We start from the raw sequence: 20,418 nt of genomic DNA, 5'->3' as shown, positions 1-20,418 counted from the left end.
CTAGAACTTAAAGTATAATAAAAAAATAAAATAAAATAAAAAATTGGAGAAGAGTTTGCCTTCCTGCCCATATCTGTTGCTTCTGACAGCCTCCACTGAGCACCATGGCTCCTAGGAAGGGCACCAGTTGTGTAGCCAAGACCAACTCCTTAGGGAAGTGGAAGCTTACCTCCTTTGTTAAAGACTTTTACCGTGAAATGGAAATACGAATCAAGCAAGTTGAGTCAGACACGCAGAACCTCTTCAAGGAGGTGGATAAAGTCTACAACATCCAGATCGTGCAGCTCCCTGAGGCATTGCGCAAAGATGAATGGCTTGGTTATTTCTCCCTTGGAGGAAACAAACAGATTGGAAGAGGCAGCAGCAGCTGACCTGCATATCACCAAAATAGACAAACTAACCATGGAAGCTATTCAGACACCCCTGAAACCTGCTAAAACATGAAAGGTGATACAAGTAGATGAAATGATAGTGGAAGAGGAAGAAGAAGAAAATAAACATAACAATCTTCAAACTGCAAGAGTCAAAAGGTGTCCTCTATCCAAAAAGAGAACTCAGTCTGTACAAGGAAAAGACAGAAGGGAAAAGTCAAGCTGTGCTATCACTGTTACCCCATCTTTGGGCCGATTGGGCATGTCCATAGTGAAACCAACTCCAGGCCTGACACCCAGGTTTGACTCGAGGGTCTTCATGATCCCTGGCCTGCACACTCCTGCCACAGGAGAGTGGATTTACAACATCTCAGGAAATGACATCCCTCTTGTCCACAGCAAAGAGATCTTTCTCACTGTGCCAGTGGATGGCGAAGAGCGCATGTGATTATTGGCCAGTGACTTGCAGAGGCTTAACATCGCCCAGCTAGATCCAGAGGCCTTGGGAAACGTTAAGAAGCTCTCCAACCATCTTGCCCAAATCTGCAGCAACATACAGACCCATAAATGAGAAGCCAAAGTTGACACGGTGGACTTTTTTTTTTTTTTTCTTGGGACAGAGTTTCACTCTTGTACCCAGGCTGGAGTGCAACAGCGTGGTCTTGGTTCACTGCAACCTCTGCCTCCCGAGTTCAAGAAATTCTCCTGCCTCAGTCTCCTGAGTATCTGGGATTACAGGCACCCTCCACCATGCCCAGCTAATCGTTGTATTTTTAATAGAGACAAGGTTCCACCATGTTGGGCAGGCTGGTCTCGAACTCCTGACCTCAGGTAACCCCCTGCCTTGGCCTCCAAAAGTGCTGGGATTAAGGCTTGAGCCACTGTGCCCAGGCAAGACTTCTTCCCTTCAGGCTTGTTTGAGTGTGAAGTTCCAAAGCAAAGAGTTCTCATTATGGTACATAAACTCAGATCCAAATATCAACCAATTCTTTAAATACCTTCTTATTTTCCTCACCACTATATTAATTCTAGTTACCGCTAACAACCTCTTCCAACTTTTCATTGGATGAGAAGGCGTAGGAGTTATATCTTTCCTATTAATTCGCTGATGACACGCTCGAACAGACGCCAACACAGCAGCCGTCCAAGCAATCCTATACAACCACATTGGCGACATCGGCTTTATCCTAACCATAACATGGTTTCTCCTACATTATAACTCATGAGACTTTCAACAAATATTTATCCTAGACTCCAACCCAAAACTCCTCCCACTTGTAGGTCTTCTCCTAGCAGCAACAGGAAAATCAGCTCAACTTGGCCTACACCCTTGACTACCCTCCACCATAGAAGGCCCAACCCCAGTTTCAGCTCTACTCCATTCCAGCACCATGGTTGTTGCCAGAGTATTCCTACTTACCCACTTTCACCCTGTAATGGAAAATAACACATTAATCCAAAGCCTTACGCTGTGTCTGGGGGCCATTACTACCATATTCACAGCAGTCTGTGCCCTAACACAAAATGGTATCAAAAAAATTGTAGCCTTCTCTACCTTAAGTCAACTAGGCCTAATAATAGTCACTATCGGCATCAACCAACCATACTTGGCATTCCTACACATCTGCACCCATGCCTTCTTCAAAGCCATACTATTCATTTGTTCCGGATCTATTATTCACAACTTAAACAATGAACAAGATATTCAAAAAATAGGAGGACTATTCAAAACAATACCCCTCACTTCAACTTCTCTAACCATCAGCAACCTAGCTCTCACAGGCATGCCTTTTCTCACAGGCTTCTATTCCAAAGACCTTATCATCGAAACCGCAAACGTATCCTATACCAACGCCTGAGCCCTATCTATTACTCTCATTGCCACTTCCCTAACAAGTGCCTACAGCACTCAAACTATTTTACTCACCCTAACAGGACAACCTCGCTTCCTAACCTCAGTTAACATTAACAAGAACGACCCTACCCTGTTAAACCCAATCAAACGCCTCACAATCGGTAGTCTACTCGCAGGATTTCTCATCACCAACAACATCCCTCCTATCTCACTTCCCCAATCAACTGTACCCCACCACCTAAAACTCCTAACCCTATACATAATTACTCTAGGTCTCCTAGTAACCCTAGACCTCACCCTCATAACCAATAAACAAAATATTCACCCCATCACACATACTCAAATTCTCTAATATACTAGGATATTTTCCCATTACAATCCACCGCATAGCCTCTTACCAAAACCTACTTATAAGTCAAAATCTAGCTTCCCTTTTACTAGACTCGATCTGACTAGAAAAATCCATACCTAAGACAATCTCTCACACCCACATTATCACCTCCATTATCACAACTACTCAAAAAGGCATAATCAAATTTTACTTTCTCTCCTTCCTCATTCCCCTCATCCTAACTCTATTATTAATCACATAACCTATTGCCTCGAGTAATCTCAATCACAATATACACACCAACAAACAACGTTCAACCAGCAACCACCACTAACGCCCATAATCATATAAAGCACCTGCACCAATAGAATCCCCTCAAACTAACCCTGGCCCCTCCCCCTCAAAAATTACCCAACTTCCTATGTTACTAAAATTAACTACCACTACCAACTCATCAAAATCTAAAACTCATAAAACTAATCCTACCTCCATCACTAACCCCACTAGAAGACTCCCCAAAACCTCAAACCCTGAACCCCATGATTCAGGGTATTCTTCAATAGCCATAGCCGTAGTATAACTAAAACAACTATTATAACCCCAAATAAATTAAAACACCATTAAACCCATGTAAGTTCCTCCATAGTTTAAAATAATTAGACAACCAATCACACCGCTAACAATTAATGCTAAACCCCCATAAATAGGAGAAGGCTTAGAAGAAAACCCCACAAACCCCATAACTAATAGCACACTCAATAAAAATAAAATATATGTCATAGTTTCCACATGGACTTCAACCACGACCAATGATATGAAAAATCATCGTTGTATTTCAACTACAAAAACATTAATGACCCCAACACGCAAATCTAATCCTATCATAAAAATAATCTAGTCCCTCATCAACTTAGCCACCCCATCCAACATTTCTATATGATGAAACTTTGGCTCACTCCTTGCAACCTGTCTAATTCTGCAAATTATTACAGGCCTATTTCTAGCAATACACTATTCACCAGACATCTCCTCTGCCTTTTCCTCAATCGCACACATTACCCGAGATGTAAACTACGGCTGAACCATTCGCTGTCTCCACGCTAACAGTGCCTCCATATTCTTTATCTGTCTCTTTCTACATGTAAACCGAGGCCTATACTATGGCTCATTCCTCTTTCTGGAAACCTGAAACATTGGCATCATACTTCTACTCATAACTATAGCAACAGCCTTCATAGGCTATGTCCTCCCATGAGGCCAAATATCATTTTGAGGTGCTACAGTAATTACAAACCTACTATCAGCAGTTCCATACATCGGAACAAATCTCGTCCAGTGGGTCTGAGGCGGATGCTCCATTGACAACCCCACTCTCACACAATTCTTCACCTTTCATTTCATCCTACCTTTTATCACTGTAGCCCTCACAACCCTACACCTATTGTTTCTACATGAAACAGGGTCAAATAACCCCTGCAGAATTTCCTCCCACTCTGACAAAATCACTTTTCACCCCTACTACACAATCAAAGATATCCTAGGCCTAATCCTTCTCCTCCTTATCTTAATAACATTAGTAATATTCTCACCTGACCTTTTAAGCGACCCAGATAACTACACTCCAGCCAATCCACTAAATAACCCCTCCACACATTAAACCAGAATGATATTTTCTATTCGCATATGCAATCCTACGATCAGTACCCAATAAACTAGGAGGGGTCATAGCACTCCTCCTATCAATCCTTATCCTAATCATCATACCTATACTACATAAATCCAAACAACAAAGTATAGCATTCCGCCCCCTCAGCCAGTCTTTATTCTGACTCCTAACCACAACCCTACTAACCCTCACTTGAATCGGAAGTCAGCCAGTAAACCAACCCTTTATCGTTATCGGACAGATAGCATCCATAATATACTTCACCACAATCCTAATCCTAATACCACTTGCCTCCCTAACCGAAAACAACCTACTCAAGTGAACTTGCCCTCATAGTACAAACCAATACACCAGTCTTATAAACCGGAAATGGAAACTTCTCCCTAGGGCAATTCAGAAAGTAAGTACTCAACTTCACCACCAACACCCAAAACTGGCATTCTAACTTAAACTACTTTCTGTATTCTAAGGGGTGCAAACTTTAAACACAATTTAAGTACCAATTTATTTTAATGTGCTCCTATGTAATTCGCGCCTTACTGCTAGTCAACATGTATATTATATAGTACTATAAATGCTTAACTGTACATAGCACATATTTTTACATACTTACATAATCATCCTTGAAAACATGCTTACAAGCAAGAACTCTCATAAATCAGTCAACTATAACACATACCATCAAGCCTCAAAGCCCAAGTAACACCACTGGAATATCAACTAACCTAATTATTCACTTACCATACATAATACATTACATCGTTCACTGGACATAGCACATTTCAGTCAAATCAATTCTCGTCGCCACGGGTACCCCCCGCAGTTAGGTGTCCCTTGTTCACCATCCTCCGTGAAATCAATATCCCGCACAAGAGTGCTACTCTCCTCGCTCCGGGCCCATAACTCGTGGGGGTAGCTATACTGAACTGTATCCGGCATCTGGTTCTTACCTCAGGACCATATAGTCAAGATCGCCCACACGTTCCCCTTACATAAGACATCTCGATGGATCACGAGTCTATCACCCTATTAACCAGTCACGGGAGCTCTCCATGCATTTGGTATCTTTTATCTCGGGTATGCACGCGACCCCATCGCAGAATGCTGGCCCCGCCACACCACATGCCGCGGAACCTGTCTTTGATTCCTGGTCCATACCGTTATTAATCGCACCTTACATCCAATATTCCGACCCCGCATAACTACCATAAGGTGTTATTTAATTCATGCTTGTAAGACATATCAATAACTAATCATACAACACATCCCTCGCCACACTAAAAAATTACAACAAATTTTCGCTCAAACCCGCCTGTGGGAATTCAGGAAGGGGAGACATGCTGTTCCCACACCCGTTAGGTAGGGCTGTGCTCTTCAGCCCTCCATCCCAGCTGACTCCAGCAGTTGCTTGCAGGGGCCCTGCTGTGGAAACATCCTATCAGTCTCCAGCTGAATCCTCCCTGCCCTCTGAGCTGCTGCCTTCTGCCCACTGTACCTCAGCATCCTCTTTGCCCTGCCCTGCCTGCAACCGAGGTGGTGCACAAGAACCCTGTGTTCTCCGGAAGACTCCCTCCACCACCCCTACCCAGAGAGCCTTTGCATCTGGCATTTCTGTTCTCTGTGCTTGAGACTGGGAGGTTTGGGCTCAGAGAAGTGCGCTTTGGGCCACGAGAGGGCTGGTCCAGAAAGCGGGGGGCACTGTGCAAATCATCAGATCAGGACAGTTGGCAGCAGTAACCTCAGCAGGGAACACGCACATCTCCCCTCCGGTACTCATCTCTCCTCCCCCTCCTCCCTTTCTTCCTCCTCCTGCTATTGGAGGTGCTCAATGGGACTTTGGGGTCTTTCACCTGCTGTGCCCAGTAGTTCTTTCGAAACCCACTTGTGAAACAGTGTTTGTTTGTTTGTTTGTTTTCCTTTTTTTGAAATGGAGTCTCAATCTGTCACTGAGGCTGGAGTATAGTGGCATGATCTTGGCTCACTGCAACCTTCATTTCCCAGATTGCAGAAATTCTCCTGCCTCAGCCTCCCAAGTAGCTGGGATTACAGGCATGTGCCACTACACCTGGATAATTTTTGTATTTTTAGTAGAGATGAGGTTTCACCACATTGGCCAGGCTGGTCTTGAACTCCTGACCTCAAGTGATCTGCCTGTCTCGGCCTCCTGAAGTGCTGGGATTACAGGTGGGAGCCACTGTGCCCAGTCAACACAGTGTTTTATGTTTATCTCTGTTTACTGAAGACCAAATACTGGTTTGGAGACAGCTTCCATGTCTTGCTCTTCTACCTCACTAGTCAGTGGGAGTTTGGGTAAGGGAATTGTAGAGCTTAGATTCTAGGTTTTTTATGTGATTGATCACAAAATAATCATCTCTAAGCTATCTATGGCCCAGTGTTCCCTGCCAAGTCTGTAGGTTTCAGTAAGCACTTCTCTTTTGTGGAGCTCCTGTTGGCAGGGGCGGGTGTGATTTGCCTGGTGGCCTCATTCCCTGTGTTTAGCCTGTGCCTTGGGCATGGACTTTGTTAAATGGAGTCAGCAGTGAGGCCCTCGTGCTGCAGCCAGCCTCTGTGCCCCAGAGAATCATGTGCTGTATTCTAAGAATTTGAGAACTACAGTCCTCACTCACAGGCTTGAAGGCACATAGTTTTCTCAAGTAGGGCTCTTTGTAGTATTATTTATTACTTTGCAACAAGACCATGTTTGTAATATAGTCCTATTCAAGTTGAATTCTTTTGAGTTCTTTTATTCTCCTTTCCTTGAGATTTTTGTATGTATTGTGTATCTACTATATATATATATGTATTTTTTATATGTATTGTTCTTCTGAGTAATGGTATCTCTAAGCTGATTTATTCTAATCAGAGCTAGTCCCTGCTTTCAATAAATTCTGGTTTTGTGTTTAAAAAATATTGGAGAAGACACAAATAAATGGAAAGTTACCCCATGTTCATGGATTAGAAGAAATAATATTATTAAAATGTCCATATTACCCAAAGTGGTCTACAGATATAATACCATTCCTATCAAAATTCCCAAGTCATTTTTAACACAAATAGGAAAAAATCCTAAAATGATACGGAACTAGAAAAAAACCCTGCATAGTGAAAACAGTCTTGAGCAGAAAACAACAAAGCTGAAAGCATTGTATTCCTTGATTTCAAGATATATTATAAAGTGATTGTAATCCAGACAGCATGGCACTGGCATAAAAGCAAACACATCAATCAATGTAACAGGATAGAATGTTCATAAATAAACTTAAGTAGTTATAGTCCATTGATTTTTGACCAAGGTGCCAAGAACACATACTGGGTACAGTATGATCTTTTCAATAAATAGTATTGGTTAAACTGGATATTCACATGCGGAAAAATAAAACTTTACTCTTATCTCACAACATGTACAAAAATCAACTCAAAATGGATAAAAGTCTTAATACTTGAAATTGTAAAGCTATTAGAACAAAACATAGGGGCAAAGCTCCATGACATTGATCATGACAATTATTTCTTGAATAGAATTCCAAAAGCTGGCCGGGTGCAGTTACTCATGCCTGTAATCCCAGCACTTTGGGAGGCTGAGGCGGGTGGATCACCTGATTTCAGGAATTTCAAACCAGCCTGACCAACATGGTGAAACCTCGTCTCTACTAAAAATATAAAAATTAGCTGGGTGTGGTGGTGGGTGCCCATAATACCAGCTACCCAGGAGGCTGAGCAGGAGAATGACTTGAACCCAGGAAGCGGAGATTGCAGTGAGCCGAGATCTTGCCACTGCACTCCAGCTGGGGCAACAGAGTGAGACTCCACCTCAAAAAACAAACAAACAAACAAACAAAAAACTTCAAAAGCACCAGCAACAAAACCAAAAGAAATAACTAATAGCATGAAGATACAACCCACAAATTGGAAAAAATATTTTCAAATTATACATCTGATAAGGGACTAATGTTCAAAATATATAATACTTTTGCCATGACTCTAACAACTCAATAGCAAGAAAACAAATAACAAAATAACACAATGAAAAATGGATGAAGGATCTGAACAGGCATTTCTCAAAAGAAGAAATACAAATGGCCAAAAGAAATATGAAAAAAAATAGCATCTCTAATCATCAGGAAAATGCGAACTAAACACATGATGAGGTATCACCTCATGTCTGTTAGAATGATTGTTATCAGAAAGACAAACCATCACCAGTGCTGGCAAGCATGTGGAGAAAAGAATTCTTTTTTAAAAAAAAATTTGTATTTTTGGTTCAGGGGTACATGTGCAAGTTTGTTGTATAGGTAAATTGCATGTCATGGGGGTTTGGTGTACAGATTATTTCATCACACAGATAATAAGCATAGTACTGGCCGGATGCAGTGGCTCGAGTCTGTAATCCCCGCACTTTGTCAGGCCAAGGCGGTTGGATCATCTGAGGTCAGGATTTGAGCCTAGCCTCACCAACATGTCGAAACTCTCTCTCTACTAAAAAATAACCAAAATTAGCCGGGCATGGTGGTGGGCACCTGTAATCCCAGCTACTTAAGAGGCTGAGGCGGGAGAATCACTTGAACCTGGGAGGCGGAGGTTGCAATGAGCCAAGATCGCACCATTGCACTCGGTAACAGAGAGAGAGTCCATCTCAAACCAACAGAAAAAAGTGCTCGCTTCGGTAGCATATACACTAAAAAAGAAAAAGAAAAAAAGAGTAAGCATAGTACCTTTTCTATCCTCACTGTCCTCCCTCCCTCAAGGAGGCCCCAGCATCTGTTGTTCCCTTTTTGTGTTCATGTGTTCTCAATATTTATCTCCCACTTATAAATGAGAGTGTGTGGTATTTGGTTTTCTGTTCCTGCATTACATTGCTTCAGATAATGGCTTCAGCTCCATCCATGTTGCTACAAAGGACATGATCCTGTTCTTTTTTTTTAAGGCTGTGCAGTATTCCATGGTGTGTATGTACATTTTCTCTACCTAGTCTCCATTGATGGGCATTTAGGTTGATTCTGTCTTTGTTATTGTGACAAGTGCTGTGATACACATGCCTGTGTCTTTATGATAGAACAATATATATTCCTTTGGGTATAAACCTGGTAATGGGTTTGCTGTGTCAAATGGTAGTTCTGTTTTAACTTCTTTCAGAAATTGTCAGGCCAGTCGTGGTGGCTCACATCTGTAATCCCAGCACTTTGGGAGGCTGAAGAGGGTGGATCACTTGAGGTCAGGAGTTTGAAACCAGCCTAGTCAACATGGTGAAACTCCACCTCTACTAAAAATACAAAAATTAGCTGGGTGTGGTGGTGGATGTCTGTAATCCCAGCTACTCTAGAGGCTGAGGCCAGAGAATCACTTGAACCCAAGAGGCGGAGGTTGCAGTGAGCCGAGATCACACTGCTGCCCTCCAGCCTGAGTGACAAGAGTGAAACTCTGTCTCAAAAAAAGAAAAGAAAAGAAATTATCAAACTGCTTTTCACGATGGCTGAACTAATTTGTATTCCCACCAGCAGTGTATATACGTTTCAAAGAGAAAAGGGAATTCTTAAACATCACTGTTGGGAATTTAACTTGGTACAGTCATTTTGGGAAATAATATGAAGGTTCCTCAAAAACTAGAAATAGTATTACTGTATGATGCAGCAGTACCACTTCTGGGTATGTACCCTAGTGGAATGAAATTGATCTGTCAAAAGACATCTCACATTTTTATTTCAATCTTTTAAAATATATTAAGACTTATTTTGTGGCCTAACATATAATCTCTCCTGAAGAATGTCTTGTGTTTGAAAAAAATGCGTATTACTTTGCTGTTGGATGAAATATTCTACATATATCCATTAGGTCTATTTGGTCTAAAGTGTAGTTTAAAGCTGACATTTTTAAACAGATGTTCTGTCTGGATAGTCTATTCATTTCTGAAAGTAGGGTGTGTAAATCCCTTACTATTATTGTAATATAGTGTATCTCCCCCTCAAGTCAACTAATATTTGCCTTATATATTTAGAAGCTCTGATATTGGATGCATATATATTTACAATTGTTAGTTTTTTGATGAACTGACCTCTTCGTCGTGATATGATGACCTTCTTTATATCATTTTACAGTTTTTGACTTCAAGTCTGTCTTCTGTGATAGGAGTATAGCTCTCTGTGCTCCCTCTTTTAGTTTCTAATTGCATGGAATATCTTTCCAACTAAAGTATGTACAATTGTAAGGCCTTTTTGCTAGCAGAATTTACTTTGATAAAATTATTTACACTAGTGATGTTATATTACATATTCTGTTAGCACTCCAAAATACCCAGAGGTAGTTTATAACATACTAACACAATTGTTAATAAAAACCAATAGCATATATGCATATAAAATATTATTTCACTCTTTCCTGCTTGTTCTTCAGGTAATAAGTTTAAAGCAAATTTGCTAACCTATAAATCATCTCTGCCTATAGTTGGTATGTATAGTGTAACCATACTTACATGGTTAAAAGAATTATAGCTATTGATCAAATTGTTCAGTTATGTGTTATTTTAAATGTGTTTTTTATTCATGTGTTCATTCATTATTTCATGATTTCATTCATTCATGATTGTCAGGGATTGATAATGAGAGTTGTTGATTCACTATATTTTTTTACTAGTGGAAAATGAAAATCACTGTGACTTTGTTAAGCTCTGAGATATGCTTCTTTGTACCAATATGGAAAATGTAAAAGAAAAAACCCACACTCAGCACTATGAAAGTTATACCAAAAACTGGAGAAAATGGGCTTTACAGATGTGGGCCCAGACAATCAGCCTGCTGGTGAGTAAAAATATTGCCAGCACAACCAAATGGATGATTTAGGAGTCCCCTACAAGCAGAAGATACAACAATTTGGGTATGAGAATAATTATACTTCTCCCATCTTGAGCCATCCTAAAGAAAACATCCTGAATGTTAGGTGTTTTTATCATCTTTTGATGAAGATAGAGATAGTAGGAACAACATAATGCGAGATCTCATTTTTATGCTGAAATATGTGTATTCAATATGTGTATATGCTGAAATGTGTATTGAAGAAAAAAACCCAGTATTTTGTTCTATTTTTTGTATTTATATGAAATGTGTATGTATTATATGAAAGAAAGGATAGGCTGGGCACGGTGGCTCATGCCTGCAATCCCAGCACTTCGGGAGGCCGAGGCAGTTGGATCATCTGAGGTCAGGAGTTCGAGACCAGCCTGGCCAACATGGTGAAACGCTGTCTCCACTAAAAATAAAAATTTAGCCAGGCGTGGTGGCATGCACCTGTAATCCCAGCTACTGGGGAGGCTGAGGCAGGAGAATCACTTGAACCCAGGAGGTGGAGGTTGCAATGAGCTGAGATCGCATTACTACAGTCTAGCCTCGGCAACAGAGCTAGACTTGGTCTCAAAAAAAAAAAAAAAAAAAAAAAAAAAAGGATAAAGAAAAGATGGAAAATATTAGCAAAGTTTGACAAAAGATATCAAGAAGAGTTTGATGGAGGAACCAGCTGAAAAGCAGTAGTGCAGTGTCCTGGAAGTTAAATGAGAAAAATTTGAGAGCAGATATATTGCTCTAACTTGAAGATGAATAGAACTGGGTGCAGTGGCTCCTGCTTGTAAGCCCAGTACTTTGGGAGGTCGAGGCAGGCAGATCACCTGAGGTCAGGAGTTTAAGATCAGCCTGGCCAACATGGTAAAACCCTGTCCCTACTAAAAATACAAAAAAAATTAGCTGGGTGTGGTGCTGGGTGCCCATAATCCCAGTTACTTGGGAGGCTGAGGCAGGAGAATTGCTTGAATCTGGGCGGCAGAGGTTGCAGTGAACTGAGATTGTGCCACTGCACTCCAGCCTGGGCAACAAAGTGAGACTCTATCTCAAAAAAAAAAAAAAAAAGAACAGGACTTGTGCTGCAAAAAAAATATGGAAATATGGCACTGTAGTGTATGTAATTCAGTTGTATCATTTGTTGTTCTTTGCAGACACCCAAAATTTAACTATCTTAAATTAATAATATTTTGAAAGGCTCTTTGCTTTATTTTAGACAATTTTTGACAATTGTCTCATACATTAGAGGTTTCCCTGAATTTTACTGTCAAAAGATGTGAAGAAGATATGATATACTGGAAAGTGGTGGGGATAGAATTCACTCATACAAGTGTTGGAAATTGTAGTATTCTTTACATGTACTCTCTATATCACATTTCTCTTTAGTTTTCAAGAAACCTTTGAAGCCAAAAAACAAGAGTTCTACAATCAATGTCAGAGGGAAGAAGAAGAGTTGAAACAGAGATTTATGCAGTGAGTCAAGGAGAAAGAAGCAACATTTAAAGAAGCTGAAAAGAGGTCAGTACTGACAGTTTGATATAATTTGCATTAATTTTAGGTGCCCTATTAATTTGGGGTTTTAATCTCAAGAGTTTAGTTGATGTTTTGGAGGATATTTGCTATTTTCAAAAGTAGCTTTTACCATGTAGATTTGAAGATAGCCTTTACAAAATTGTAGTCTATAATGTTTTTTCTAGAGAACTTAAATAATTTTCCATTTAAATAACCCTTAAAATAATTTTATAACAATTTATTTATTGGCCGGGCGCGGTGGCTCAAGCCTGTAATCCCAGCACTTTGGGAGGCCGAGACGGGCAGATCACGAGGTCAGGAGATCGAGACCATCCTGGCTAACACGGTGAAACCCCGTCTCTACTAAAAAATACAAAAACTAGCCAGGCGAGGTGGCGGGCGCCTGTACTCCCAGATACTCGGGAGGCTGAGGCAGGAGAATGGCGTGAACCCGGGAGGCGGAGCTTGCAGTGAGCTGAGATCCGGCACAGTACTCCAGCCCGGGCGACAGAGCGAGACTCCGCCTCAAAAAAAAAAAACAAAAAAAAAATTATTTATTTTATTTACAATTTAAATTTTCATGCATAAAGTTTAATTTGTGACAAACCCAAGCTATTTACTCTGAGAAGAGTCTTATACTGTCTAATGCTATTAATACACTAGAAAATTGTCTTCTCTTTTATAAATAAGCAAATATTGACTAGTGCTGGCCTTGATTAATGAGAAAATTTTAAGTTGGTAAACTACGTAAATTATTTATTTATGTTATTCCATGCCATTTCTAATAATGGAAAAAAAGGCTATTAATATAGTTTTAATTATTTGCCACAAATACGTTTTTGGTGAAGACATATTTTTGAAACCGTAATTTCTTTTTCTCTTCTTTCTCTCAAGTGTAGGTGGCTTTAGTTTAAGAACATTTAGTTTTATTAGGTAAATTGGAACATGAACTTCCTTTTTCATAAAAATAAAATGGTAATTAGGTGCTAGAGGCCAGATGTCTCACTCAAAGACAGTTGAATTATAAGTAATAAAAATTTTGGCCGGGTACAGTGGCTCACACCTGTTAATTCCAACACTTTGGGAGATGGAGGCAGGCAGATCACCTAAGGTCAGGAGTTTTAGATGAGCCTGGCCAACATGGTGGAACACTGTCTCAACTAAAAATACAAAAATTAGCCAGGCATGGTAGTGCATGCCTTTAATTCCAGCTACTTGGGAGGCTGAGGCAGGAGAATTGCTTGAACCTGGGAGGCAGAGGTTACAGTGAGCCGAGATTGCGTCACTACACTCCAGCCTGGGCGACAGAGTGAGATGACTCCTCAAAAAAAAAAAAAAAAAAAAATCATTAGCTTAGATATAGAAAAAAAGTCTGGATGTATACATGGGTAAGTCATGGTATCCAAGGACAACAGACATAGCTGGATCTCATGAAGACTTAAATCAAAACTAGGAAGTGACCAGACGCCAAAGCAACCATTTAAATTTTCTCTTTCTCTTCCACTTCACTTCCCTTAGTTGTGAACCTTATTCCTGTATGTCTGCTTCTTTTTTCTTTCTGGAGATTAGTTTCTTTTCCATATCTCAACTATGTGTTCTCTTAGGGTTGATTACATATATTGATTATTGTCAATTAATGCTGCAATAAACATGAAAGTGTAGATATCTCTTTGACACACTGATTTTATTTCCTTTGAATATGTAACTATTAGTGGTGTTGCTGAACCATATGGTTCAGCAATTGTTTAATGAAGTCCCATATTGTTTTTCATAATAGCTGTACTGATTTACATTTTTATCAAAAAATTGACATGTAGTGGCAATTATTCATTGAATAAATGGACCCAGCAATAGTGCATTAGCTATGCTATATGCATACATTAAAAATGCAGATATATTGATTTTCGAAAGATAATGTAACTTCTTATTGCTTTTGAACATGTTTGTGAGTTATATTACTGAGGGATCTTTTATCTTCTCATTCTTTCATCTTAATCCAATGTTATTAAAACTGAAATCACCAATATTATTCCATATCTAAAAATAATATCTACCTCGTAAAAATTATCACTCTGGGCCGGGCTTGGTGACTAATGCCTATAATCCCAGCACTTTGGGAGGCCAAGGCGGGCAGATGACAAGGTCAGGAGATCAAGACCATCCTGGCTAACACGGTGAAACCCTGTCTCTACTAAAAAAAATACAAAAAATTAGCTGGACGTAGTGGCAGATACCTGCAGTCCCAGCTACTCGGGAGGCTGAGGCAGAAGAATGGCGTGAACCTGGGAGGCGGAGCTTGCAGTGAGCTGAGATCACGCCACTGCACTCCAACCTGAGCGACAGAGCGAAACTCCATCTCAAAAAAAATAATTATCACTCTGCTGCATTTGAGAATAGACTTTTTAGGTAATAATGATATAATCCATAGGGTTTTTGGGGGGCACAGAAGGATTCATGGTAACAGAACATTTTATTTTCTATTTTCCCAGAGCTATAAAACATGATGTTATAACAGTATAAGGCATATTTTTATACTTTTCATAATTTTTTCTAAAAAAAATTAGTGTTTGTTTCCTATATAACTTTTAGCTTTATAAGTAAATATTTGTCTCTTTCAGCTCCAGTATTATGTGAAACAGAGTTTCCAGATTTATGTAGCATGGAAAGTTTTTATAAGTCAGAGTTACTGATTTTTGCTATTTTCTCAATTATTTAGTTCTTTTATCTTTAGTTGATTTTTTTTTTTTTTGTAGTGACACATTTTGTTTCCATTCTCATTTTCTTTTGTTTATATTCTATGTATATTTCATTTTTGGTTACTATGAGAATTACACATAACATCCTAGAGTTATACCATTCTAATTAGAATTTATTTCAACTTAAGTTCAATCACATACCAAAATTCTACTGCTATATAGCTCTACTGTTTTTATGTTATTGATGTAACAAATTATATCTTTATTCACTGTATACCACCTAACAGATTTATAATTACAATTTATGCATTTGTCTTTTAAATCCTGTAGAAAATAAAAGCAGTTACAAACCAAAATTACAATAATACTGTTTTTATGTTTGTTTACGTATTTACCAGAGAGCTTTATATATTCATATAGCTTGCTTATTTGCTTATATGGTTACTGCCTAGAGCTCATTTATTTCAATCTGAAGGACTTTAACACTTCTTGTATGACAGATTTAGAGATAAATGGATTTTTTTCAGCGTTAAAAAAACAAAATCTGGAAATGTCTTAATTTCTCCCTCATTTTTGAAGGACAAGTTTTCCAGCTGTAGATTTCTCAATTGACAAATTTCTTCATTATTTTAAATATATAATCCACTGCCTATGGCCTTCAAGGTTTCTGCTGAGAAATCAGCTGCTAATGTTATCCAGATCCCTTGTCTGTGAAAGTTGCTCTTGTCTCTGAGCTTTCAGTATTCTCACATTGTCTTTTTGTTTGTTTGTTTGTTTTTTGAGACAGAGTCCTGTTCTGTCACCCAGGCTGGAGTGCAGTGGTGTGATCTCAGCTCACTGAAACCTCCGTCTCTTGGGTTCAAGTGATTCTCCCATCTTGGCCTCCCAAGTGGCTGAGGCTACAGGCATGTGCCACCATGCCCAGCTAATTTCTTTGTATTTTTAGTAGAAACGGGGTTTTGCCATGTTGCCCAGTCTGGTTGCAAACTCCTGGCCTCAAGCAATCTGCCTGGGACTACCATTTACCCAGCAATCTCATTACTTGGTATATACCCAAAAGAAAATAAATCATTCTACCAAAAAGGCACATTCACTTGTATGTTTATCCCAGCACTATTCACACTAATAAAGACATGGAGTCAACTTAGATGCCCATCAATGGTGGATTGGATGAAGAAAATGTGGTACATTTACACTGTAAAATACTACACAGCCATAAAAAAGAACATGTCTTTTGCAGCAACATGGACATAGCTAGAGGCCATCATCCTAAGAAAATTAACGTAGCATCAGAAAACCAAGTGCTGCATGCTCTTATTTACAAGTGGGACATATGAACATACATTGGGTACATATGGACATAAAGATGGGAAGAGCAGACACAGGGTACTACTGGAGGGGGCAGAGCAAAGAGATAGGGAAGGCAAGGACAGAAAAACTACCTGTTGGGTACTATGCTCACTATCTGGGTGATGGGATCATTCATACCCCAAACCTCAGCATCACACGATATACTCATGTAACAAATCTGCACATGGACTCTCTGAATCTAAAATAAAAGTTGATTATATTTAAAAAATTACACGAATATATATACTTATTGGCACTCTTAAAGGCTGTCAGGGCTGGGCTTGATCTAAGCACAAAATGACTCAATCACAGAACCAACCCAACCACAAAAATTGATTGATGTAATCACATTAACTGATTTTTTTTTTTTTTTTTTTTTTTTTGAGATGGAGTTTCACTCTTGTTGCCCAGGCTGGAGTGCAGTGGTGCAATCTCGGCTCACTGCAACCTCCACCTCCCAGGTTCAAGTGATTCTTCTGTCTCAGCCTTCTGAGTAGCTGGGAATACACGTATGCACCACTACATCTGGCTAATATTTTGTCTTTTTAATAGAGGTAGAGTTTCACCATGTTGGTCAGACTGGTCTCAAACTCCTGACTTCAGATGATCTGTCCGCTTCAGCCTCCCAAAGACATTAATTGATTTAACTGCAAAGATGTTATGATGGAAAAGTGAAACCATCATAGAAATTTTGGATATCTAAAATAGCATATTTAGATATTTTTAAAAATATTTTGAAATAATACAAAATAAAAACAAAACCTTTTATTGTGCATCACAGAAAGACACTTTCCTCAAAAATACATAGATCACACGAATTCATCACATAATACACTTTTTTTTTGTTTTTGAGATAGAGTTTTGCTCTTGTTGCCCAGGATGAGTGCAGTGGTGTAGTCTCAGCTCACTGCAACCTCCACCTCCCAGGTTCAAGCCATTCTCTTGCCTCAGCCTCCGAAGTAGCTGGGATTACAGGCGCCTGCCACCATGCCCTGCTAAGTTTTTGTATTTTTAGTAGAGAGGGCGTTTCACTACGTTGGCCAGGCTGGTTTCGAATTCCTAACCTCAGGTGATCTACCCGCCTCTGCCTCCCAAAGTGCTGGGATCACAGGCATCAGCCACTGCACCCAGCACAAAATATACATTTGTAACACACAAGTCAAGAAACAGAACATTGACAGCACCCCAGAATCCCCCCACAGCCCTTCCCAAACACTGTCTTCTCTTTCCTCCTGAAGGGAACCCCCATCCTGACTTCTAACACTGTAGATCCCCTTAACTGGCTTTGTTTTTGTTTTAGTTTTTAACCTTATATAAATGGAATTATGCAGTTTGCATGCTTTTGTGTTGGGCTTCTTTTGCTCAACATTATGCTTATGAGATTCATTTACACTGCTATATATAGCTGTGGTTTCTTTTTTTTTCATTACTGTGTACTGTGCCCTTCTGTGATACACCACAGTTTATTTAGTCCTTCAACTGCGAATGGACATTGGGTTGTTTCAGCCTGGGCTATTACAAATAATGCTGTCATGCCCATTGTTTTTAGATGTCTCTGGGTGCACATTTATATTTAGAGAGAGACATTTAAAAGCAAGATTAAATATATATTCTTGTTGTTCCACAATCTTCTTGACTCTTTTAATTGTAGTAATTCTGGTGGGTTTGTAGTGGTATCTCATTATGGTTTTAATGTGCATTTTCTGATTTATTAATGAGGCTGAACACTTTTTTGTATTTAATGGTCATTTAATGATTCTCTTCTGTGAAGCATCTGTTCCAAATGTTTTCCTATGTTTCTACTGGGTTGTCTTTTCTTTATCAATTGGCTGGAGTTTATATATTATTGACGTAAGTCCTTTCAGAGTTGTGGGTGCTGCAAATGTATTTTCTTCTCTGTGGCTTTTTAGTCTTTTAGTTATGTCTTTTTGACAGCAAAATTTCAGTGTGGTCAAATATTAATCTATTAGTCTTTTCCTTTATGATTCATGCTTTTTTTTTTTTTTTTTTTTGAGATGGAGTTTTGCTTTTGTTGCCCAGGCTAGAGTGCAATGGTGCAAACTCGGCTCACCGCAACCTCCACCTCCCAGGTTCAAGCTATTCTCCTGCCTCAGCCTCCCAAGTAGCTGGGATTAGAGGCGTGCACCACTACTCCTGGCTAATTTTGTATTTTTAGTAGAGACAGGATTTCTCTATGTTGGTGAGGCTGATCTTGAATTCCCAGCGTGAGGTGTTCTGCCCACCTCAGCCTCCCAAAGTGCTGGGATTACAGGTGTGACCTACCGCACCTGGCCCGATTCATGCTTTTGAAAGGCAATTTAACAGACCGTTTCCTAATTTGGTGTCCTGAAGATATATGTCTCTATTACCCTCTAGATTAGTGCTGTCCAATAAAAATAGGAAGCCACACATGCAATTTAAAATTATCTAGTATTCACATTAAGAGAACAAAATAATCAGATAAAACTAATTTTAGTAATGTTTAACTCAGTATATCCAAATTATTATTTCAAAATTTTAATGTTAAAATACAGATATTTTAAGTTTTTTTCCTACTAAGTGCTTAAAATCCAGTGCAAATTTTACACTTAATAGCACATCTCAAATGCTCAATAGTCATACATGAACAGAGTATTTCTAAAAGATTTATTGTTTTTACCTTTTCATATTCAGGACTATGGTCTATCTACAGTTTATTATTATTATTGTTATTATTATTTTGAAGACAGAGTCTCACTCTGTCATCCAGGCTGGAGTGCAGTGACATGATCTCAGCTCACTTCAACTTCCGCATCCCGGGTTCAAGCGATTCTCCCACCTCAGCCTCCCGAGTAGCTGGGATTACAGGTGACACTACCACGCCTGGCTAATTTTTATCTATTTTGAGAGACACAGGGTTACCATGTTTGCCAGACTGGTCTCAAACTCCTGACCTCAAGTGATCCACCTGCCTTGGCCTCCCAAGGTACTGGGATCACAGGTGTGAGCCACTGTGCCCAGCCTGCAATTGATTTGCATGTAGTGTGATGTAGGAGTCTAGCTTAATTTTTTTTCCAAATGAGTATCCAATGGATTCAGCACCAATTTCTTGAAAAGAAATCCCCTCTGCTCCTTTTTTCTTAAAGTGACCGCATATGCATGAGAGTCTGTTTCCAAACTCTATTCTATGCCCTTTGTCTACTTGTTTATGCTTTTACCAGCACTACACTAGATTAATTACTATAATTTTCATCATAAGTGCTGATATCTGTTAAGAAAGAATGTATTCTTAGGAAAGTCTTGGCTATTCTTGGGCCTTTACATTTTCATATAAATTATAATCAGCTTATCAAGTTCCCCCAAAATTTGGAATTTTGATTGACATTATATTGAATCTAGATATTAGCTTGAAGAGAGCACATTCAGAAAAAGATTGGCCAGGCATGGTGGCTCACACCTATAATTCCAGCACTTTGGGAAGGTTGGGGTGAGTGGATCACTTGAGGTCAGGAGTTTGAGACCATCCTGGCTAACATGGTGAAACCCCATCTCTACTAAAAATACAAAAATTAGCCAATCATGGTGGCGGGCGCCTGTAATCTCAGCTACTCGGAAGACTGAGACAGGAGAATTGCTTGAACCTGGGAAGCAGAGGTTGCAGTGAGCAGGAATGGTGCCTCTGCACTCCAACCTGGACGACAGAGGGAGACTCCATCGCTAAATAGATAGATAGAGAGAGAGAGAGAGGAAGAAAGAGAGAGAGAGAGAGAGAGAGAGAGGAGAGAGAGAGAGAGAGAGAGGGAGAGGAAGAGAGAGAGAGAGAAAGAAAGGAAGGAA

At 39.6% G+C, this 20,418-nt stretch overlaps 1 pseudogene; it reads left to right on the top strand.

The window, feature by feature from the left end:
- The first annotated feature begins 104 nt into the window (after positions 1 to 104).
- LOC108522680 (borealin pseudogene) lies at positions 105 to 942 on the top strand (annotated as a pseudogene).
- The last annotated feature ends 19,476 nt before the right edge of the window (positions 943 to 20,418 follow it).

This window comes from Rhinopithecus bieti, unplaced genomic scaffold (assembly GCF_001698545.2).
Source record: "Rhinopithecus bieti isolate Rb0 unplaced genomic scaffold, ASM169854v2 scaffold_68143, whole genome shotgun sequence".
In the NCBI taxonomy this organism is placed as follows: domain Eukaryota; kingdom Metazoa; phylum Chordata; class Mammalia; order Primates; family Cercopithecidae; genus Rhinopithecus; species Rhinopithecus bieti.
This window is presented reverse-complemented; position numbering and strand designations above follow the sequence as displayed.